Source organism: Nomascus leucogenys, chromosome 14 (genome assembly GCF_006542625.1).
Source record: "Nomascus leucogenys isolate Asia chromosome 14, Asia_NLE_v1, whole genome shotgun sequence".
NCBI lineage: Eukaryota > Metazoa > Chordata > Mammalia > Primates > Hylobatidae > Nomascus > Nomascus leucogenys.
The window spans coordinates 91,630,039-91,654,232 of record NC_044394.1 but is presented as its reverse complement, the minus strand read 5'-3'; the positions used below and the strand labels follow the sequence as shown (position 1 = coordinate 91,654,232).

Sequence of the window (24,194 nt, the reverse complement as noted above, 5' to 3'; positions counted from 1 at the left end):
CCTGCCTTATTCCTGTAGCAGCCTGGGGGAGCCCTGGCGAGTCCTGTGTCTCCTAGGAGGGCGACATGCTGGTCAGGCTGCAGGGCAGGCCTGGAATGCAGACCCCCGCTTGGCCATGCCGTTGCCTGGCTGCTCTGTCTGGGGACCTTCTGTTCAGGAAGAGAGAAGCGGGCCGGACAGCCCGGCTCAGTGACTGGAAGCTCAGCTCCCCATGTTCAGTCCAGCAGGAAGTTTGCCTCCTCAGAACACTTGCGTGCTTCTGCATGTGTCTTCTTGGCTGGTGGTTCTGCGAGGCCCCCACTGGGCTGCGTGATGTCCTCTGGCCACCCTGGCCACCTTGGTGCCTGGCCCCTATGAAACAGAGATACCTGGGCAGTCCCCCACTTGTGCTTGCTAGCTTGTGGGACATGTGGCTTCAGTGATGGCTGATTCTGCTCCACCCAGAGGACCTGGGAATCCTCGGCCCAACTGTCCAGAGGAGTCTTTCTCAGTGGGGAGAGCCCGAGCTGTCCTCCTGGTGGACAGTTCTTTAGATCTTGGGGGGACTTCTCTGCCGGCCATTCCTCCTGCTGCCCATGCTCCTCTGTCCCCCAGCTGTGTCCCACCCTCTCCCCTGCAGCAGCCAGCTGGCACGGGGACCTCCCCTTTCCTCTGGGATTGCAAATGAGATGACTTCCCTGGTCCTTCTGGGTCCAGATCTTTCTGGCAACAGTGAAACCCTTATCTCAGGTGGGAGGAGAAGGCTCAGTATCTGGTCACAATGACGGTCCTAACCACATCACTCTCAAATGCTGGCTTTCACTTACCCCTTGCCTTGCCCAGCAGTTACTTTCATTATCCCATTTTCCAGATTAGGAAATCAAGGCGCAGAGAGCTTAAGCCACTCGCCTGAGGCCGCACAGTTAAGTGTCTGGATTTGAACCCTGGAGCAGCCTGGCAGCTGAGCTGTCCTGGAGACGGGGTACTGTGCAGTGGTGGGGGTAGGGGTGGAGCTCGACCGTCGCTGACTCCCGGTCTACCTGGAGTGATAGCACAGCCCAGCGTCTGGGCCCCTGCCTGAGGCTTTGGCTGGATGCCAGGAGCCCGAGACCTTACGGCTCTTTCCTGTGTAAGGTGCCATGGGGTGAAATGAAAGAAAACCCCAGTTAGAAGGTGTCCGCCTCTTCCTTCAGTCCCTCAGCTGCCCTGGATTTTGAAATAAGACACCGCCCGTCTGTGGGGTGAGCAGGAACAGATTGGAACCGCATTTCTCTCCCCCAGTCACAGCTGCCGGGAGTTCATCTTTCTCTGTCTCCTCCCCCTGCCACCTCTCCCCACAAGACTGGGCTGGATGCTGCTGGGAAAGTCAACAGGAAGTCTTTTGGCTGCGGTGGAGGTGGGGGTCTGCGCTTCCCTGGGGACCGAGATGAGGGCTCCAGGTTGGCTCTGGCAAGAGCAGGGAGGCTCACATCTCTGCGTGCTGGTTTTGCTTCCTGTCCTGGGAGAAGGTATCCACGTGTCCCAGGATGCACCCTCCCAGTGTACAGGGATGGCTTTTGGGACATTCACCTGAGGTTTATTGATCTTTCTCTTTGGAACTGGAGTGGCTCCTCCACGATGGATCGGGCTGAGCTCTGTGCCTCGGCCGACGGCTTTCCCCAGGCACTTCCTCTCACCGCGCCGGGGTGCAGCTTGTTAGTGGATGGGTCTTCACCCTCGGGGATTGGCAGCTGCCATGCTCATTTCACAATCGAGACACCCTGGCCAAGGTTTCCGCTAAGCTCCATGGAGTGTAGGGGTTTTTTTTGAGACGGTCTCTCTCTGTTGCCCAGGCTGGAGTTCAATGGCCCAGTCTCCCGCTCGCTGTGATCTTGACCTCCTGGGCCCAGCAATCCTCCCACCTCAGCCTACCAAGTAGCTGGGACTGCAGGCTTGTGCCACCATGCCTGGTTAATTTTTTAATTTTAATTTTTTTTTGTAGAAATGGGGTCTTACTGTATTTCCCAGGCTGACCTCCAACTCCTGGGCTTAAATGATCCTCCTGCCTTGGCCTGCCAAAGTGCTGGGATTCCAGGCATGAGCCATTGTGCTCAGCTGGGGTTTTCCTTTAACCCTTCCTGGCCCTTCCTCGGTGCAGGACCCGGGCCTCAGCTTTATGTGTTCTTGAACAGCTCTGGGCTCTCTCCTGTACCTCCTGGGCGCGTGGTCAGGCTTCTCGTGACATCAGCAGGAGTCTCAGGTGAAGAAGCAGGCAGAACGGAATGCTTGTCATCACCCAGCCTCAGGGCCAGGCGGGGCGGCCAGGACAGTAGCAGTGGCTGGTGTGGCTTCCTGGGAGGTCAGCCCATTGGCGTGGCTGGGGAACGGGGAGGGGACCTTCTCCCTTTGTCTCCCGTCATTTCTGGTCTCTGGGCCTCCAGGGCCAGCTCTCCAGAGTTCTAGGTGGAGGATGGAGGTGGGAGAAGCTGGGGTGAGAGCGGGCTGGGGGTGGGTGGTCAGGGGGATCCTGGAAAACCGTCCTCTGCAGGTCCCGCTTTCCCCAGTGAGCACTCAGAGCTGGTCCCAGGGAGCCGGGCTAATGGTCACCTTGGATGATGCAAGGGTCCGTCCCCATGAAACTGGGCCCACAAAAGCTTTTGGTTCCGGTTCTGTTCTGCTCTCCTGGCTCTTGTTTCCAAAGTAGGACTCAGGATAGCTCGGAATTCCCTGCCGAAATGCAGCTTCCTGGGCCCTAACCCAGCCCTCCAGAACTAGAGTCTGGGGTGGGCCCTCTGCTAGTCTAGCAGCCTCCAGGGGACACTTCTGCCTGCCAGAGCAAATTTAATAAGCACTGCTGTAAACCCCTCGTCCCCACAGCCTTCTGGCTCTTCTCCCTTTTCCTGCTGGGATCTGCATCAGGATTAAATGCGAACGTCGGAGATCAGGGGTAGTCACACCCCTTGGGCACAGCCGCCTCATGCACTGTGTTGAGATGGGATCCGAGGCCGGGAAGAACAGCTTCTTCTGTAGGTTGACATTGTCAGCCTTCGGGGAGGGAAGGATGGCAGGGTGCCTGGAGCATCTCCTGTTTGCCATCCACACTCTGTGCCTGCCTGCAGGGCCTTGAGCCCTGTCTGTTCTGCCTCAGTCCTGGTTGGGAACTCGTTGGAGCCGATAGGGGCAGTCAGGCTGGAACAGGAGGAGACCAGGCCAGCAGGGGAGCTGAGAGGGGGCCCTGGACTTGTGAGCCCTGAGACAATACCTGCATCTTTTTTTTTTTTTTTTTTTGAGACTGTCTCGCTCTGTCATCCAGGCCGGGGTGCAATGGTGTGATATCCACTCACAGCAACCTCCACCTCCAGGGTTCAAGCAATTCTCCTGTCTCAGCCTCCCGAGTAGCTGGGACTACAGGCTCGCACCACCACACCTGCCTAATTTTTGTATTTTTAGTAGGGATGGGGTTTCGCCATGTTGGCCAGGCTGGTCTCGAACTCCTGGCCTCAAGTGATCCGCCCGCCTCAGCCTCCCAAAGTGCTGGGATTACAGGCGTGAGCCACCGTGCCCGGCCTAATACCTATATCTTGACTAAGCTGTTGTGGAAACACTGAGTTCCCCTTGACAGTTTTGTCCACAGAGTGAATGTTTAGGAACTGGCGAGGGATCTCCCACCCCCACCCAGATGGCGGCCTGGAGGCAGCATTTCTGACCCTGTGATGGGATTCGTCTCTCTTGCCCAAGAGACTTTAGAGATGTGGCCCCTAAATGTGGGGGCCCCTGTTGGGGTGGGAACAGGAGCTGGCCTTGGCCATTGTCCAGTGACCCCATCTCAGTGCCTCGATCCTAGCACCCTCCATCTCAGCACCTCCCCTTCCCCGGCTCCGTGTGGAGATCACATGGCTTGCGCTGAGTAATCCTCCACCGCCCCCCTCGCGTTCCTGCTGCAGGGAAGCCTTTCCAGGGAGCCAGCTGACACATTTGGCCTCCATTATTTGTTTTTGAACAGGAATGAAAGTAGAGAGTGAGTAAGAAAGTGGCAGGAGGTGGGGGTTGCAGAGTAGGGGAAGGTCAGAGAGAGGGGAGGAAAGATCTGGAAAGTCCAGGCATGTGCTCTGGAAGCAGGTGCCAGCGATGAGCTCATCTGGAGGGTGGCCGCCCGCCCTGAGCCCTGCCTGGGGCCAGCAGGGAACACTCTGCCAGGGCATGGTTGCTGGGAGCCTGTCCTTGGCTCACTTTCTGCTGCTTTGAGCGCTGAGCAGATTTGTTTCCATTTTAGGGACAACGCAAGGAGGCTGTCATTCCACCCCTCGCCTTATTAATATTTCATGAATCGTAAGTGACCACTTACTGCGTCCTGACGTACTCCAGGCACTGGGATCGAAGCTTTATGTGCTTCATGGGATGTATCCGCACTATCGCCATAGAAAACGGTTCCTGTTACTACTGTAGAGAAGAAGGCACCGAGGCACAGAGAGGTTGAGGAACCGGCCCCAGGCCACAGAGCTAGAAGTGGCTGACCCTGGCTTTGAACACAGGGCTGCTTGACTCCAAAGCCCGAGCTGGTTTGCAGCGAGGCTCATGGTTTCTGTGCCACTGTTTGAGCCTCTGGTCGAGCCTCTTGGCTCAGTGGGGGGCCCATGACCCACCAGCTGTTCCATTATGTGTTGTGGACACCTCCACGACCCACCTGGGTGGGAGGGAAGGGGCTTCAGGAGGTGGGAGGGGTACAGGGAACACAGTCCAGCCTGCTTGGGCCCAATACCTTGACCTTCAAGGTACCCCTTGAGGGTGGCATGAGGCTAAGCTCTCGTTCCCCTCCAGGACTCTGTTCCTGTGAGGGCCTCGGGGTCCCTTGCTTTTTTCTGGGGGCCTTGCTGGTCAGGATCGCAGAGAAGCTCTTTGCTATTGATCTTTCTGCCTCTGTATCTTTTGGCAAGCCATTTTATGACTCAGTTGCTTTGTCTGTAAAATGGGTTGAATAACATTGTCCTGCCTCAGAGGGTTTTTGGGAGGATCAAATGAGACCTGTTGCACAGAAGCCCTTTGGAAGCCATGCTGACTAGCGGTTGCCGGATCCCCAAGTGAATGGGCATCCGGGCGCTGAGTGTGTGGACTCAGTACTCGGAAGGAGGGGCTGGGGGGTGCCTAGAACTCCTGGGAGGCTGGGACCCCTGCTCCGCTCAGATTCTGAGCTGCTCCTTGGCCGGTTTAATTCCCGTCAGTAGGGTGAGGGTAACCAGGACTTACGCATAGTTGGGCGAAGTTGAGTGACCACATGTGGAAGTCTAGCGTCCCTCGTGCAAAGTGGGCAGGCGGCCAAAGTGAGCTCTGCTCCAGTCCCCCCACCCCCGGGGCTGTTCCTGGCGCCCTGCCCTCCCCCAGAGCCCCACTGACCTGCACCACGTGACCCCGGCCTGGGAAGATGGGCCCAGCTGTGGGAGGTCCTGCGGGCTGGGGACTGAGAGTGCTGGAGGAGGGCCTCCCAGGAAAACCCAGCTGCACAGGAAGCCGGGCCAGCGGCCTCCGGAAGCCTCTGGGCTTTGCAAGCTGGACTCCCTGGATCTGTGGCTGTGGGGCCCTCTCCTGCCTGCAGCTGAGAGTCCTTGACCCGTACCTGAGGGCTTCAGGGGTCCGGGAGGGGGATGTGACTGTGTCCCCAGGGTGAAGCCCACCCGAGTGTCACTCTGGCTACAGCCCCCACCTCTTCCTGGCCCCCTCTCTGGCCGTGGGGACGCTGCCTGTGGGGGTTCCCTTACATGGAAGGAGCTGCAGCTGAGCTGGCGGGCCTCACACACCCCCAAGGCCGCCTGACTTCCAGCCTCCAAGTGGGGCTGCATCCACCACTCAGGACCTGGAGCCTCAGCCAGAGAGGGACCCTCCACTGCCTCTTTCTCTGTCTCTTGGGAAAGGTAGGGTCTTTGTGCCCCCTCCCCGCAGGGACCCAGCATGTTGGGAGGCTAAGAGGAAGCCGCCCACCCACTCATCTACCCCCCTCCGACCCTCCCAACCAGCAGAATTTTATCTGTGCTTAGAATCTGTGCGTGTAGCCAGAAGTGACGAGGTTGGCCCAGCTGCGTCTGACCCTGGCTGTGCGGTCTCGGACAGTCCCAGCCCTCCTGGAGCTCTGAGGGTCCTGATCTGTAGAAGAGAGGCTACTGTGCCGGCCCCCCCTGTGCAGAGGAGAGTGTGTACGGCTGTGAGTTCAGGCCATGCCCTCAGACAGGCGGATAGGATCGGAGCAGTGGGTCAGGATGGCCAGAGGGTCCCAGCCTCAGGAGGAGGCGTCCACACCTCCGGGCACCTCCACACCAGGGAATGCAGCCAGGCCCCCAGGCCTCCCATCTCAGGAAGCAGCACCCCGCCCCCCACCTCTGGTTGCCTGGGCCTGAGAAGTTGAGGATTCCTCCCGAATCTGAGTGCCCTCTGACCCCTGCTTGGGTAGTTGTCCCTCCTGAACTGACCGCCTGTCCTACACAGTCCCCTGTGGTTTGCCCCACAGGGTGGCCAGCGAGTCCCCTGCACAGCACACCTCCCCCAGGAGCGTTGCCTATGATGATGGTGTAAAGGGTGCCCCCCCCCGACCCCCGGAGGCGTGCAGTGGCGCAACAGCGTGAGCCCAGGAGCCCCGGTGAGCTCCTGGATGGAGAATCTGTTCAAATCACTCCCCAGCCTAAACCTTCCCTGGGTGTCTCCTGTACTTGGAGCGCTGACTCATCATGGGGCGGCCTGTGAGATCCTACGTCACCTGGCCACTCCCCTCAGCCCCTGTTCACTGCACCGGCCCCCTGGCCTGGCTGCTCCTGGAACATGAGGGCTCATCCTCACGGAAGAATGTTCACTTGTTCCCTCCTGGAAAGTCCCTCCCCAGACCTCCTGGCCGCCTCATTCGGGTCTTGCTGAAGCACTGCCATCTTGGAGAGGCCTCCCTGTCACGCACAGTTAAAGCAGCCCTCCCATGCCTGTGGGTGGCTTTCCGTGGGGCATGGATGGCTATTGGAGAGTCTTGCCGTTTATTTGTTCATATGCCCTCTGGGAGGGCAGGGGACACTGACTTGTGTTGCGGGTGCCTTGCATGTCACGGGTGCTCAGTGAATGCCTGTTAAGCATTAGGGGAGCACAAAGGAGGGAAGCCTCTGTCCAACTGGAGCAGTCAGGGAAGACTTCCTGGAGGAAGTGGTATCTGGTCTGCTTAGAATGTGGAGGTTTGTCTGTATGCAGACATTAGGTTAGAGGGCAAAGGGGCATTATCATAACTTAGCAGACAGCTACAAGCAGCTAAGGCATTGCTATGATATGGACTGCTCATGGTTGGAGCTAAGAAGGAGTCAGAGACAGAGGTCCCTGTGCTCTGGAGTGAGTCATTGGGGGAGGCTGAGCTCCCAGAATGTGGGGCCGCCTGTGCAGAGGCCGGAGGTGGGGGACACACCTGTGAGTGCCGGTGAGTGTGGGGTGAGCCACTGGGGCTGGATCAGAAGTTGGGAATCCCTAAACCCACCAACCAGCCTTGGTGCCCTGGGAATGACAGGAGACGGGGTTTCTGGGGGACTAATCCAGCACAAGTGGAAGAGATGGGGTGCAGGGGAAAGGACAAAGCTCTCTGAGGCTTTGGGAAGCTCAGTTAGGGTAGAGCCATGACAGGGTGAGTTCCAGAAGCAATCCAAGAAAAAACAGCTGGATTGGATTGTCCCTTCACTGCAGGAGGTGCCCCACCTCACTTCCCCCGTCCTCCGGGCTCTGGCTGTGGGCTGGGCACAGTGAATGGGTTCCGTCTGCAGGGGTAGTCACACCCCTTGGGCACAGCTGCCTCGTGCACTGTGTTGAGATGGGATCCGAGGCCAGGAAGAACAGCTTCTTCTGTAGGTTGATGTTGTCAGCCTTCGGGGAGGGAAGGATGGCAGGGTGCCTGGAGCATCTCCTGTTTGCCATCCACACTCTGTGCCTGCCTGCAGGGCCTTGAGCCCTGTCTGTTCTGCCTCAGTCCTGGTTGGGAACTCATTGGAGCCGATAGGGGCAGTCAGGCTGGAACAGGAGGAGACCAGGCCGGCAGGGGAGCTGAGAGGGGGCCCTGGGCAGCACCCAGGGCTGAGTCATCCTGGGCCTGCCCGACTTGCTATTTGGAGCTGTTGCTGCCTGCTCATCATGTGCCAAGGTCATGATCCACTCAGGTCTGTTTAACCAGCGCCCCTCCCCAGGCCCAGTTTCCCTTGTTTTCATTCGATTCGTTTATTGTCACCACTGCCATCCTTGCACCACGTAACCAGCCTTTCCAGCATGCCAGCCACCAAGCTCAGGGCCCTCCGCGCATCTCCTGTAACCCTCACAGCAACCCGGGAGGCACGGAGAGACTGAGTGGCTGGCCCATAGTCACACAGCAGGTATGGGGCATTGCCAGGATTTAGCCGGATCTCTGACTCCAGGGTCTTCCCAGGGCCTTGGGTGGGACACTGGCAAGGAAGCAAGGTATGAAGACTGGCCCTGCCTTGGACAGAGCTCGGGGAGGGTGGCCTGGCAGGCGCAGCTGACACAGTGACCCTGCTGCAGGTTCAGCCATTGGCAAAATGTTCAAGTACGCCCAGAATCTCAACCGGGGAGACAGGCGAAGCGGTCAAGGGTGGGCCGTGAGTGATGGGTGGACACAGTACCTACTGGCAAACCAGCTGACCCTGGTGCCTTCTGGAGCCTTTCAACTTCCTTATCCAGAAAAAGAGGAACTAACAGTTCCACCCCCAAACTGGGTGGGAGTACCACATCCGAAATTGAAGCAAAGCTGGTCCGTGTCACAGGCTCGGCAGATGTTAGCTGTGCAGGCAAACTTAGTGACCATTTGAAGTAGGCTGTGTGGCGGCATCCTCATCTTGCAGATGTAGTCCAGAGACGTTAGAGCACTAACCCCGCGTCACACAGCGACAGCTCAGGCTAAAGAGAGCAGTGCTGGATGGGAGGATGTTGGCAGCTTCAGACACAGGCTGGGAGGGCTGTGGGGTCAGCAGAGGGAGGGCGCACTTCCCAGCTGGTGGGGTTCCCTTGTGCCTCAGTACCCGTGTGGGCCCAAAGGAGCTGGAAGGAGGGAGGTTAGAGCCACCCCTGGGTTCAGAAGCTGATAAGCAGGTTATTGACTCTGAATCTGCCTCATCGTATGTAAATTGGGGAAAAATTTGGGGATTTAATGATATAATGTAAGAAGCAGACATGTCACAGCCCTGGGTATACAGTCAGTGTATAATAAGTGGTAAGTCCTCGGAGGAGGCAGCCAGTGGGAATGGGAGCATCTCAGCAGCCCTCTGCCCCCTGCTCCTGGTTGCAGATGTACCTGTTCTTGGCTGTTTGTGCCCCAGCTCTGTGTCCTCCAGTGTGTGTGAGGCCAAGCTCCTGGGGCAGGGACTTGGGGGTGTGTCTGCAGCTCCTGAGGCCAAGACCAAGGCCAAGGCCGAGGCTGAGGCCACCTTGGTGAGGAGGAAATTGCAGGTGGAGAAGCTCGCTGACCGTGACCTTGATCTGACCATGATTTTGATGGTGCCGATGCCGTCAGCACCCAGACCTCCTGCCCTCGCCACGACTGGCTCCTGCAGCCCACCTGGCTGAGAGGTGTGCCGGCTCCCACAGGCTGCAAAATGGGGACATCACCGGCTGCCTGGGCTACAGTGTGCTGGCCGATTGCATCTGGGGAGGGACTGAGGGCTGATTGTGTTGTGGGGATGTTGGCAGAGAATCAGAGGGGCGTCCAAAAAGGCCAACGGTTCGGCGGGGAGAGGAGGCTTGAGGCTGGTTCCTGTTTTCTGGGCTTTGATCGAAAGGGAACAGGGGACACATTTGGGGACAGTCTCCTTCCTGGAGGAAGAAGGGCTTAGGGTGCTGGTGTGGAGTTTGCGCAGATGGGGATAATGAGCTGGGGGGTGCTGGGCAGGAGCTGGCCAGTAATAGGCTGATGAGGGAGGCCCTGCTGGCTGGGCCTGGTTTTCAAGTGAGCATCCTGAGCTGCGGAGACGGAAGGGGTCTTAGAGACCTCGGAGCTGAGACTCGGGACCACAGAGGGGTGGGCTGTGCTCAGGGCAACACAGCGGATGGGGCAGATGTGGTGAAAACTGTCTCTGTGCCCCTCTTTCTCCTGCTGCAGAACTGGATCCTCCCAGCTCATGGCTGTCAAATCCTTTAGATGCTTCTGGGTTCCATGGGCACCTTACATTGTCTTCCCTGTAGGACAGCAGACCCCGGGGGTTGGCTCTGATGGTGTTCACCGTGGGGTACCCCATGCAAGCACAGTGCTTTCACGGCCAGCCTCCCAGCCTGTGGAGTAGGCCTGTGTCTGGCCAGCCTCATTTTGTGGCCAGAGGAGGGAGACGGTGGTTCTGGAGACGGGAACTGGTCTGGGGCTGCCCTCCCAGCCCCCTGTTCTCCCAGCTCATCTCCTTGCCTTGGGAGTGCTGGCCACCCTCCCCCTGCCAGCTCCACCCCGAGCTTTCTCTGCCCGAGCCGTGACCCGTCAGTAGGGGGCAGTGGAGGCCTTGAAAGTCCTTGGAGAGGACTTTGAAGCAGTTTTTACAAATCTGTCCCTGGAAAGTCTCTCCTGTCACACCCCCAGCAGCTCCCTCCCTCCTAACATTTTTCCTGGGGTTGTCATGCAGCGGGAGGTGGAGGAACCCACTAGGCCGTGGATAGAGCAGAGCCGTGTTGACACAAACCCTGGCTGAACTTCCCCACATGCTCCCTACAGCCAGCGACCGATCACTGGAACCAGGGAAGTGACCTCATAGCAGGGGCCCGCGGAGCAGCCATCATGCATTCCCAATCTTGGTTTTTGGACCCAGCTCTGGAAAAGGAGCCAGATCCCAGCCACTTGGAGCTGCCCAGGGAAGACCCCAGCCTGGTGCTGGCTGACGGCTCACTGGAACCTTTCATCTGCTTGGCCAGGCGATGCCAAGGGGCAGAGGTTAGAAGTGCTAAGAAGCAGGCCGAGGGTGGTGGCTCATGCCTGTAATCCCAACACTTCGAGAGGCCGAGGCAGGTGGATCCCTTAAGGTCAGGAGTTCAAGACCAGGCTGGTCAACATGGTGAAACCCCACCTCTACTAAAAATACAAAAATTAGCCAGATGTGATGGTGCACGCTTGTAATCCCAGCTACTCGGGAGGCTGAGGCAGGAGAATCTCTTGAACCCGGGAGGCAGCGGGCAATCTTTGCTGGGCCTGGTGGCTCATGCCTGTAATCCCAGCTTTGGGAGGCTGAGGTGGGAGAGTCGCTTGAGGCCAGGCGTTCGAGACCAGTCTAGGCAACAGAGGTGCCAGGTGTAGTGGCGCTAGCCTGTAGTCCCAGCTCCTCAGGAGGCTCAGGTGGGACGATTGCTTGAGTTAGGAGTTCGAGGCTGCAGTGAGCTATGACCACACCACTGTACTCCAGCTCCTGGGTGACAGGATGAGACCCTGTCTCAAAAACCAAAATACAGAAAACCAACCTTCATCTTAAGTGATTCTGAAAATCACACCTACTTGTGACAAAATAATTAAATTAGAAAATGTAAAGGAAATGATCAATAATAATTGCGTCCTCCAGACAAACACTGTTAACATGTTCACGTTTCCTTCCAGTCTTTTTCTACATAGATATTCAATACTTATTAATTTGTTTTGAACTAAAGATGGTTTTCTCTGCTTTGTATGAGAACCACCTCAGCCAGGCACAGTGGTTCACGTCTGTAATCCCAGAAAGCTGAGGCAGGCAGATTGCTTGAGCCCAGGAGTTTGAGACCAGCCTGGGCAACATGGCGAAACTCCATCCCTACAAAAAATACAAAAATTAACCGGGTGCGGTGGCACGTGCCTGTGGTCCCAGCTCCTCGGGAGGCTGAGGCAGGAGAATAGCTTGAGCCCAGGAGGTGGAGGTTGCAGTGAGCCAAGATCGCGCCACTGCACTCCAGCCTAGGTGACAGGAGTGAAATGCTGTCTCAAAAAAAAAAAAAAGGTGCCACCTTGTCACCTGTCTCAGAGATTTTCATCCTTTCCACTTTTCGCCCAAGTCTTGCCCTATAAAAGGATGAGGCCAAACAGCCATGGGAGGGTGGTACTGGATGTTCAAAAAAATGTCTCGTGGCTGGCGGGACTTGGAAACAGGTTGGGGAGGTTTCAGCAGAGGATGGACCCCAGCTGGGGGTGGGGGGCAGCAGGGAGGCCCCTCACATGCTCTCTCTGCGTGTTTCATGGGGCTGCCTGTGAGGCCGTGTGAACCAGAGCCCGGCTGGGAAGCCACACGCTACCTGGACTCCGTGACCTTTCCTGGCAGCACGACCTTGACCAATATGCTCAACTGTGTTCCCCTCTGTAAAATGGGCTAATAGAAATGCCCATTCTAGAGACGTGATGAAAAACAAGTGCGTTCATAGAGCAAAGTGCTTAGAACGGTCCTGGCACGACAGGAGCCCACGTGTCAGTGCTGCTGTTGGCACCGTCATCACGGCGGCGTTGGCTGCTCTGATCGTTTCTCCCTTGTCCCTGTCGCCTTCTTCCCTCAGCAGGCTCTCATTCAATTGTTCGTTTATTCACGGCCGAGGCCCCGTCTGTGCCAGGCCTGGTGCCGAGAACGGGGGTAGAGAGATGGGGGCTGTGCCCCGCTCCCTGGCCCAAGGGTTCCCTTTGCAATGTGAAGTTCTCGGAGACTGGACGAGGGCTGTTCCACCAGCCCCTCCTCAGGCCAGCTTAACCCTTCTGTGCCCTTTTTCTAAGCTGTTAGAGGCGGAGGGCGGGAGGAAGGATGGAGTGGGGTTTTTGTGAGGACTGAGTGGGGGTGGTGTGTGAGGCCCCGGAAATGGTGCCTGCAGCACTCACTCAGCATTAGCTTTTGTTGCAGTTGCTGTTTGGAGAATATTCTTGGATTTCAGGACACTGATGACAGAAGGTGGAACGCTTTTTCTGGAAGCCATCAAGAGGGGACCACCGCGGCGGCTGAGCAGAGTTACTGACTTGTGAGCTGTGGCCTGACCACAGTCACTGTTCTCACGAGGGAGGCCCCCTGCAGTCCTCCTCCCAGGAATTTCTGGCCCCTTGGCAGGGGACAGTTCAGGGCTGGGGGTGGGTAGCGGTGTCCGCAGGCCCTCTGCAGGCACTGATTCTTGGAGTCAGAGAATCCCCTGTCGCCGTGGGGGGCGTTCCCTCCTGCCCCTCCCCTCCCGCTGTGCTCTCAGCTGCTCCAACAGGATGCTTTTGGCCTGAGTGACAGAAACCCCAACTCCGAATGGCTTAAGCCCTCGAGAATTTGGAGCTTTTTTGTGCAAAATGAGATGTTCTGAGCATCGAGGATGCTGTGGAGGATCCTCCATCCCACCATCTCCAGCCGTGGTGTCCCTCTCAGTCACAGGATGCTGCAGCCACGTTGTAGGGAAGGAGAGCCTCCCTTCCTGTGAGCCAAGAAACTCCTCCGTGCAGCCCCTTCACTGGCCATTGCCTGAGACCTGACCTGGTGGCTCCTGCCCCAAGGAACAGAAAGGGGGTTTGCTAGGTCAGGGTGGGGCTGAGTGCGAGGAGGCCCCCCCAACAGGGTCTGCTCAGGTGTCCCTCCTGTTGGGGCAGCAGGGAAGGGACCCACATGTGGCACTGGGACACGGAGAGGCTTTTGTGTCTGTGACAGCCAAAAGGGATGGTGCCCCAGCCGCGTTCCCACCCAACCCGAGGCCCAGCATGGCCATGCCGGAAATAGCAGTGTCATCCCCCTCACTGTCCTGGCTTGCTTTCAAGAGGCCAGAGGGGTGGGGCTGGAGCGGGCGTCTGACCTGTGGCTGGATCCAGCTGCCCGTGGACAGGCTGTGAGTGAGTCTGCAGAGGAAGAGAGATGGGGAGGCCGGGATCTTTCCCTGCACCTCTCGAACCCCTGTTCCCTGTGAGTTAGATGGGGACTGCACCCCTGCCCTCTCCTCCTGGGTATCCCCTGCCCCCCCCCACCCCAGGCACTTGATGTTGCCTGTTCGTTTTCCCTCTCTGCCCCTCCCGCCGGCCCTTCCCATATGGTCCTAATTAGGACCTTCCGCCCGTTGGTGGATGGGCAGAGAGGGGAGCTTGCTCTGGGGCCTCCCCCGATCGGGGGACTTCCCAGCACAGAGTTTTCTGGCCTCCGCAGAGACGCTGTGTGTGCCTGTGTTGAGTCTGGTGTGTTAGAAGCGCTAAGCTGCAGCTGTTCTGTACGTTTTCCACATTTCTCACTTGTCAAAGGCCCTGGGTTTGGTGTTTGTGAGCTGGGGATCTGTGTTGGGGTCTCCAGGAGGCCCATGGTGGGAGAGGCAGGGCCCCTCCCCCTTTCATCTGAGCAACCTTGCTTTGGCCTGCTGTCTGTGGAAAGTGCCCTAGGATACGGTGGCAGGACTGGCTGGGGCTCTGGCTCCAGGCCTGGCCCCAGCCCCTGTCAGACTTACCCTCCTTGTGCCTCCATTCACCCTGTCTGCCCGCAGGGCCTGCAGGAGCATCCTGAGAGTTGGTAGGGTGGCCTGCCCGGCGCCCGCACAGGGTCTGCTGGTGGGTTGCTGAGGCTGTGGTGAGGTCTCCGTGGCTCCCTCGTCCTGCACATCCTTCCTTTGGTGTGTTGTCTTTGCTAGCACACGAGCCCGTACTGGCTCTGAGTCTGTGAGTCTGCAGCCTGTTTTCCTTACCAGGTGGTTAAGCAGGGTGGCAGGCAGAGTGGCAGAGTCCCACTGGCCTGCAGGGGCCCCTCTGTGGGCTGCAGGCAGTCCCCTGTGGTTCCAGGTGCCCTGGCAGGACCTGCACCATAACCCCTGTCAAAGCTCGCATGCAAGGCATTTGTGAGCACCCCTGCCCCAGACACGAGGGTTGGCATTTTCTTGTGCACGTGAAGCAAAGGCCTGTTTGAAGGAGGGTGTGGAAGCCTGGGTGTGATGAAGACAAGGAGCGGTGGCTCGCCCCTCTTGTACCTGGACCTTGGGTGGGAGGCCTGGGGCCTTCAGTCCTTAATTCAGGAGGGTAGCCAGTTGCTGGAACTAAGAGTGAACTTCAGCTGTTGTTGCCATAGCTGGAGGGAAGAGGGGAAAGGAGGGGCTGCAGGGGAGCAGAGGCCTCACCCTCGCTCTGCCGGCATCAGGCTGCCGGTGCTGGACGGGGCCCTGGCAACCGTAGCAGGAGTGGTGATGTCCGATGATGGTAACAAGGGCTTCCTGGGGACCCTGAGCTGTCTTAAGGGCTCTTTACCTGGAGTGAGTATCCCCTTTAATCCTCCCAACAACACTGTGAAATTGATTCTGTTGTTATTCCCATTTCACCGATGAGGAACCCACAGCCCAGAGATGTTAAGTAACCTGCCCAAGCCTCCCTCTGTGTATGGCAGAGGGAGGGTCCAAATGCGGAAAGTCTGGCTCCAGTGCCTAACCACTGTCATTTACCTCTTCGGCCAGCCCTCTGATTGCAAAACATGAGCCCAGAGAAGTGCAGTGACTTGGCCAGCTCCACACGGCAGATTGGTGGCAGAGCTGAGCAGCGTCTCCCTTGCCCTGATTCTGTGGCCTCTCGAGGTGGCTCACCCCTAAACACATCCCACATGGGGGCTCTGTTTCCTCCTCTCCTCTGAACCTGCCAGCCTGTGCTCAGGCAGGGAGAAGTAGAGCAACAGTGCCTGGCGGATCGTTGTGCCCCAGTGCCGCCTGCCGTACACCTGATTGGCAGCAGAGTGGCCCCTCCTTGGGGTGGTCTGGAGGTGCCAGTGGCCACTCATCAGCACAGCCCAGTCTCACACATGTCACTCCCAAAGGATGTTGACACAGAATGAAGCAGCTAGGGGAGGCAGAAGCTTTGGCACGAGGGTGGCGTTCCTGGTAATCTGTAGTGCTGTCATCTGTGGCTGCCTTTGGCTGGCATCTCACCTCCTCCTGGCTGTCCTGCAGCCACCTGAGGGAGGTCAGCGTTTCGCCTTCATCCCGGGACTGTGTGAACGCAGCAGCGCAAGCTTGCACCGCACTGTGGGATCTGGAGGCCTTTGCTCCTGAGCCCTGCCTCTGTGTAATCCCTAAAGGACGGACCTCTTAGGGGCTTCCGTTCCTCCATCTGGAAAAACCTTACACCGTTTAGGGCTTGACGCAGGGCTAGAGCGTGGAGACGTTGCTGGAGGACCGAGGGAGAACTGAGTGCGTGTTTATGCATGAGTACTTTGCTGTCCACACTGGCTTCCACGGCTGGGTGGGAGTTGAGTTCAGTTCGGCGGCTGCCTTTCCACCCTGCGGGCCTGGTTGGGGAGTGTGAGAATGCCTGCTGGAAGCCGATGTGCAAGAAAGAGTTAATGGTGGATCCTGTTTCCTCGGCCCCCTCTCCAGCTTTCCCAGGGAAAGGGCAGGAACAGAGAGGCCTTATCTTCAGAGGAAGGGGTGGGCGGGGACACAGCGCTCTTCTGCACAGGCCCCTCTGAGCCACCCTGCATGTTTCATTCCACCGACTTCTGCAGCCCAGCTGTTCAGAACGGATCCAGAAGGTGGAGAGAGGGTTTCCAATAAGCAGAGGATGGAGTGAATGTGAGATTCATTACTGGGATTTGGCAAAGCAAAGAGCCTCACTTTCTCCCTGCAGATGGGACGGGGGCGGGGCTGGAGCCAGTGGGGTGGGGGTACCAGCAAGAGCTCCTTCCCATCCTCCCACTTCCTTTGCCATGGGCCCCCTCCTCCACGCAGAACCTCAGCCTGGAATGATCACGTGTCCAGCTTTCCTCGCCCCCCTCCTGCCCCTCTGGAGGGAGTGGCCTGGCCCTTGGCCCCTGCCACCTACACCTCCTGTTTCACTGCACTAGCCTCGTGGTAGGGGCTGCCTCGGAGGTGGGGAAAAGCCGCTTCCGGACAGCCAGCCTCCATCCTGGCAGTGACTAAAAGTCCTTGGGGGTTCCTGCAGGGTGAGCTGACCATTCTGGCCCTGGTAAGGACACCCAGGAGAGGGCCAGGGTCCCTCTATTTGGGGCACAGCATAAAGGACAACCCTAAGTGTTTCTTAGGCAGGAGGGTGCCGAAGCATTGGGAAGCTGGGATTTAGAAGCATTGTTTGGGGTGGTGAGTGGAAGATGCAGGACACAGATTCACGCGATTGTGCAGATCACCTGGCCTCATTACCTCGGTTTACAGAGGAGGAAACTAGAGGCCGAGAGAGGTGAAGTGAGTTCCCTAGGGTCACACAACCTAGCCAGGCCCAGGGTGCAGATCTCCTGCTCTGCCTCCCCGTGCCCATTCGGTTGGCATCAGCATCCCTGCCTTGACACCCCTGTGTGGCAGCTGCTATGATTCTGTGACTCCTCCTCACCCCACCCCAGTGGGGCCCTGCAAGGGAAAGAAGAACGCCCTGTGCAGAAGTGGTTGGAAAGCAAGAAGCCTGGAGAAAAGTGAGGCCTCTGCGGTTTGGCCTGAGTCCGGGACTCATGGCCCTGGTTCCCAGGGATGGAGCACTGACCCCTCCCTTCTACGCCCCCACCCCACGCCCCCAGAAGCTCCCTGTGGGGAAGCCGGAATGGACCTGGGCTCAGAGATTGTAAATTCATCTTGCTGGGTGTGTGGCTGCCTTTATGTAACCAACTCTCTCACGGAGAAGCCGGGGGACGGCTCTCGGTACTCTCGAGGGTCCTTCAGTGAGGTGGGAGGACCTCGGGAGGTCAGGAGGCTGCTCAAGACCTTCTGCCCCTCAGGGACCAGGTGAGGGCTTGTTGACCGCTCTGACCTCCTGATGCTTCTGGTGGGGAGACCACAGAGGGGCCTGCTGTCACCATCACCAGTGGCCCTGGCCTGCCCAGTCATCCTTCTGGGGTGGCCAAACTCCATGCTGCAAAAGCCGAAGTGAACCCCAGTAGTGGCCTGGGAGAATCATCTGTCGAGAACCAAGGATGGAATTTCTGGGGAGGACTTTCTGCTGCCCCCCAACCCCTTTCGGGTGCATTCTCCTGTAGCCCCACTCCCTGTAGGAAAATCAGGTGCCTCCAGAAGCTTCTCCCTGGCCCTAGGCCAGAGGCAACAGTGGGGGCCCCTTGCTTGCGCTGGTGACTGTGGCTGGTTGTTGGTGCCTGGCCCTGCCCTGCACTGTGCACCCATAGAAGGCGGCATCATCCAGCCCTCTCCGGTGGCCGTGCATGGGTGAGTAGCCCATGACACATCTGCTTCCAGCATCGTGTGGGCCACGGCTTTCAGAGGGGCTGGGGGCTTGGATGGCCCTGCAGGGGATGCTCCTGGCCTTGTGACCGAAAGGAGCTGAAGGTTTGGAGAAGCTGTTGGGCCGAGGTCGGTTCTTACAGATTTGGCGATGAGGGAACAGATGCTTACGGAGCTGCTCCAGGCGCTGCACACACTGCCTCATTCTGCACTGACAGCCAAGAGGCTGGCTCCCCCCACCATTTTACAGGTAATGTGCTCCCCCAGTTCCTTAGTGGTGGAGCCAGGATTCGAACCCATGCAGGCAGCTTCCTGGGACCGTAGTCCTACCCTTCATCTCCCTCCAGGACCTATGTCTTGGGGTTGACAGGATAATGACTCCCAGAGTTGTGCACATTCTAATCCCCAGCACCTGGGACTATGTTAGGTGACATGGCAAGGCCAGCTAAGGTTGCTGATCAGCTGGTCTTAAAGTAGGGAGATGATCCTGGATAATCCACATGGGCCCGCTGTCATCACAAGAGTTTTTAAAAGCACAATAGACCGTCTGAGTGGTGCAGCGGGAGAGGCTTGGAAGGAGGAGGGAGACCACAAGCCAAGAAATGCGGGCGGGCAGAAAAGGCAGGAAAACACAGCCTCCCCTGCAGCCTTGGGAGGGTGCGCAGCCCTGTGGACACCTGCCCTGTAGCCTAGTGAGGTGGAGGGTGGGACAGATCTGTGTTGTTTGACATCACAAGTGTGTGGCCATTTGCCACAGCAGTGATGGGAATTGAATGCCATTAGGCAGCAGTGCTCCTATCCCGGTAGAATTAGGAGAAATTCCCCTGTGGATCTCAAGCTCTGGAAGATTCTGGGCTCCTCTGGACTGCTCCAGCTCTGCAATCATAGGAAAGGTCTCCCATGTCTGTTTGGGAGAAGAAAACCCCGTAGCAAAACCATTTCCCCTTTTGACAAATGCAGGCGAGGGTGTGGGCTGGACACATGTTTTGTTTTTGTGGATTTTTTTTTTTTTTAAACACTTCGAATTCTGTAGCTGTAGGAGACTTTGGGGGTTTGTCTGCCTGATTTGCAAGTGAGGAAATGGAGGCCCAGGGAAGTTAAGTGACTGGCCCAGGGTCGTGCAGAGTCGTGCTGGAATAGCAAGCCAGATAGCCCAGCTCCTGCTCCAAAGCGCTTTCCTCCTGGTTGGGGAGGAGGGTTGGAGGGACTGGACCCCGAGCAACAGCAGCATTGGCAGGGGTTGGAAGAGTAGCTACTGTACCCAGGTGCTGGAGCCTCTGACCGCTTCCTGCAGGAACCAGGTGACCCACCATGGCACAGGCCTCTCCCTGTCTATCTGCAGCCCTGGGGGCGCCAGGGACCAGAGGACACTCTGGCCTGAGGGCTGGGGCCTGAGAGAAGAGGTGGAAGTAGCCCTAGTCTGGCCTGCCCCCCTGGCGCCCTGCAGGCATCTCCGGCAGCCCAGTGGGTGTCCCCACCTTGCCCCAGCCACACCCTGTGGCCAGCAGCTTGCAGGACTTGGGCTTTTGCCTGTGGCCCTGAAACAGTCATTTTCTGAGCTGAGTGGGGATCAGGTGAGCAGATCCCCACACCTTAACTGCTGTGGTCTTTCTGTCCCAGAGGCTGGTGGGCAGCCTGGCTGGTGCTTCATGGCACTTTATGACCGTCCCCGTCACCAGGCTCGTGAGTTGCCCCCCTCCTCTCGGGCATCCTGAACGGCTTCCCTGAGAGCCCCGCTCCGGGCCTTCGCCTCTGCCAGCCCCCACTGCCTGGGGCGCCTCCTTCCCCTGGAAGCTGGGCCTCTTTGGGGACTCATTAAGAAGGGCCTTGCCGAGTGCTGCCAAATTGCCCCATCTGGTCCCCGTTTGTTCCACTTACCACCCTATTTTAACTTTTATGTCTCCTCCTTGGGTCTAAGATCTGAGTAGGCAGGGCCTGTGAGGCACCCCAGGTCCCCTGATGCTGCCAGCACCCAGGGGACTCTTAGTACATGTGCAGGGAGGGAAGGAATGAAGGAAGAGATGACTTGGGAAGTCCTCCAGTTCCCATTTGTAACTGGCACATTGCGACAAAACACTGACGGCATTTTACCTTTTTTGTATACCTTTTTTTAAAATTTATTTTTTTTGAGGTGAAGTCTCGCTCCGTCACCTAGGCTGGAGTGCAGTAGCACGATCTTGGCTCATTGCAACCTCCACCTCTCGGGTTCAAGCGATTCTCCTGCCTCAGCCTCCTAAGTAGCTGGGATTATAGGCGCCCGCCACCACACCCGGCGCATTTTTGTATTTTGAGTAGAGACGGGGTTTCACCAAGTTGTCCAGGCTGGTCTCGAACTCCCGACTTCAGGTGATCCGCCTGCCTTTGCTTCCCAAAGTGTTGAGATTACAGGCGTGAGCCACTGCACCTGGCCTTCATTTACCTATAAAAGAGAATTTGCCCAGAAAATCTTTCAGATGCACCTTTAGGGTTTTAAGGCACAGATACATGAAGCTCGTCAGTGAGCAGCTGCTGTTTATTCCTTTTTCTCTTCCAACTCAGAGCAGCCTGCGTCCCAAGTGGACAGCTGCTCCCTTCCTCTCTGCTCCCTGCTGCCCACGCTTCTGCAGAAGCCGGGAGAAGAGACAGGAAGGCGACACGTGATCATCCGCTGGGCGCCCGCACAGTGCCGTCTGCACAGGTGCCATCTCCTTTACTTGCCACTCTCCTCGCTGAGCCCTTTCCCTTTTATGCAGATGAGAGAGCATTGCCTCCCAGCGGTTAAGAAATGGGCCCAGAGTCACTCAGCTGATCAGGGTGCAGCCAGATTTGAACCACATCCTGCTGATCTCCACGCCTGCAGGCCCGATGAGATGGACAGCTGGGTGGTAGAGACCTTGAGACCCTGGATGGCTCCCAAATAGGGCCTGTAGCTCCTGGACAGGGAGAGTCTGGCACAAAGGGTTTGTGGAGTGAGCTGGGGGAGAAGGTGACTTAGGGTCCCTGTCTCTGAACAAAACAGATGGAGGGGCTATTCCAGCACCTTCTCAGCCTCTGGTGTCCTGGGCTCCTGGTTCTGGGAGGAGAGAATGGAGCTGGGCTCCATTCTGGGCTGGGCTGGTTTGGGCCCAATTCAAACAAGCTTCTTAGTTTGCCATGAGTGACACTTTTGCCTGCCCCAGTGTCTCCGCCAAAAACATGAAGGGTTTCAGACTCCCCCACCCCGGCCTGCTTCCCTCCCGGACTTGGAGTGGGTCTGGGGCTGACAACAGTCTCATGCCAGATAGCCTGAGCAGCCACCAACACCATCAGGTCTGACACACAGGCCCCTGCCCCGGAGGGAAAAACAAGGCCCCCTCTGGGGGATTTTCTGCCAGGTCGTGAAAGTAGACCTGGAGTCAGCCAGCGCCCCCAATGCTTAGACACTTCGTGTGGTTTTCAAAGTGCTTTTATGTTACTAGATCATATGATCTTCCCCAAAACCCCGTAAGGGAGGGGAGGAAGTTTGAGCAACAGCCTGTCAAGCACCCATACAGCAGGTGGTTTCATTGCCCTCCATTTACAGGCAAGTAAACTGAGCTTCAGGGTGGCTACCGCTTGTCTCCCGAGCCACCCGGCCATTTAGCCACAGAAAAGGTCGTGACTTTTTATACCCCAGTGAAGCTGAAGATTTTTCTTTCCGTTTTTAAAAATGTTTACTCCCCAGGGCAGTGAGCACCTTGTGCCTCTGTGTAGCCCAAGAGGTGAACGTTTGCCACTTCCGTTTCTTTCCTCCCACCAGACCTGACCCTCCTTTTGCGATGGGAACATCCTGCAGGCAGGCTGTCCTGCTTTCATAGACTTTGAGAAACGGGGTCCAAATTGCCGGCTGTGGGTGGGAAAGGCGACACTGCAGTGAAGAGGTGGAGTATTTTTGTAGCTGGGAAGAAATACATTTCCTCTACCCTCTTAGGTTCAGTGTTTGGGGGCCTGCGAATTAAACTCACTGAAGATAAATTAACGAGAGAAAAGACAGATTTAATCACATACGTATGGGATTTCACTGAAAAATGTGACTCAAAAGAGCAGGTAGAAGGTGGGGCCTGTGGCTGGTCCAAAGGTAGTGAGTTATCTCCGTCGATTGTTCACAGTCAGTTACAAATTAGACCCCTTGTTCCACTCTGTCCTCTCTTCCCACTACTGCACTTGAATAGTCTTTGTTGGTTTTTGTTTTTTTTTTTTTGTTGTTGTTTTTTTTGAGTCAGAGTCTTGCACTGTTGCCTGGTCTGGAGTGCAATGGCGTGATCTCTGCTCACTGCAACCTCCGCTTCCTGGGTTCAAGCGATTCCCCTGTCTCAGCCTCCCGAGTAGCTAGGATTACAGGCACCCACCACCACGCCTGGCTAATTTTTTGTATTTTTAGTAGAGACAGGGTTTCACTATGTTGGCCAGGCTGGTCTCAAACTCCTGACCTCGTGATCTGCCTACCTCGGCCTCCCAAAGTGGTGGGATTACAGGCATGAGCCACTGTACCCAGCCAACTAGTCTTAAAAAAAAAAAAAAAAAAAAAAGAACTTTGGGCCTGTATACTATCTTAATAGGGGAAAAGGAAGGGGCGAAAGCACATATTATGGGCCGGGTGCGGTGGCTCACGCCTGTAATCCCAGCACTTTGGGAGGCCAAGGTAGGTGGATCACCTGAGGTCAGGAGTTCAAGACCAGCCTGGCCAACATGGTGAAACCCCGTCTCTACTAAAAATACAAAAATTAGCTGGGCGTGGTGGCACACACCTGTAATCCCAGCTACTTGGGAGGCTGAGGCAGGAGAATCGCTTGAACCCATGAGACAGAGGTTGCAGTGAGCCAAGATTGCACCATTGCATTCCAGCCTGGGCAACAGAGTGAGACTGTGTCTCAAAAAAATTTTTTTTAAAAAAGAAAAAGCACATATTATGGCAAAACAAATGAGTTTTTGGAAAGATAAATAGGCCCTTAGGAGCTGAGATGGGAGATGTGAAGTCTTGTGACAATGTCTGCTTAGGTGTGGTGTGGAAACTACTCACATCTTCCAGGGAAGAGTCAGTTGCTCCCAGGGAGCAGATTTGGGCCCGTATACCATCTTCATAGGGGAAAAGGAAGGGGCAAAAGCACATATGATGGGCTGGGCATGATGTGCCCGGTGCAGGAGGCAGACGTGGTTTACGGTTGCTGTTGAAACCAGTGCAGGGCCCGATTGCCTTGTATTGGGTGTTGAGGATCCTGGTGTTCTATCAGCCATGAGTTTGCAGCTCTGAGACACACTTGATGTTGGCTCAAGGGGAAACGAGGTTGGAGGGGCAGGGTGGTTGGATTGGACGTGGGCCTGCGGCCATTGCTAATCTACAAAGTGGTCATCACACAGGAATGACAGAGCTGGCTGCAGACCACAACCAACGCTATTATTTAAAAGTAAGGTCACACTTTTAATAATAAATCACATTTTAAGTTATTATCAATTTATAAGACACACTGTTGGTATAATGATAGCTTTTCAAGAAGGATATAAAAAGGCATGTTGGGCCGGGTGCGGTGACTCACGCCTATAATCCCAGCACTTTGAGAGGCTGAGGTCGGCGGATCACTTCAAGCCAGGAGTTTGAGACCAGCCTGGCCAACATGGTGAAACCCTGTCTCTGCCAAAAAATACAAAAAAAAATTAGCTTGGCGTGGCGGTGCATGCTTGTAATCCCAGCTATGGGGGAGGCTGTGGCAGAAGAATCACTTAAAACCCGGGAGGTGGAGGTTGCAGTGAGCCGAGATTGCGCCACTACACTCCAGCCTGGGCAACAGAGCCAGACTCCATCTCAAAAAAAAGAAAAAAAGTAAAAAGGCATGTTGAAGGTACCTGCTTGTGGAAAGTTGCAACTTGACAGGAGGTAGGGCCAGCACTTCTTAGAAAGGAGGAGATGGGCCCTCCTGCTACAGAGACCCACAAACATAGATTGAGGCCTGCAGCCTAGGAGACTCAAAAGAGGCAAAGGTGAGTAAGAGTCAAGGTCTCCAAGTCAGGGTCTGACTCTGGGGGGTGGGGGTCACATATGATGGAAAATGTCAGGAGGGCTTCCTGGAGGTGGTGACATTTACCAGAGGGGATTTTAGGTGGGGTTTGCGAGACAGTAGGACCTGGCTGAAGAGTGTAGGCTCCTTAGA

At 56.7% G+C, this 24,194-nt stretch overlaps 1 protein-coding gene across 6 annotated transcripts in view; it reads left to right on the top strand.

The window, feature by feature from the left end:
* The window catches only part of SEPTIN9 (septin 9), a 218,731-nt gene that overhangs the window by 138,333 nt on the left and 56,204 nt on the right, over positions 1-24,194 (top strand). The window lies entirely within an intron of this gene.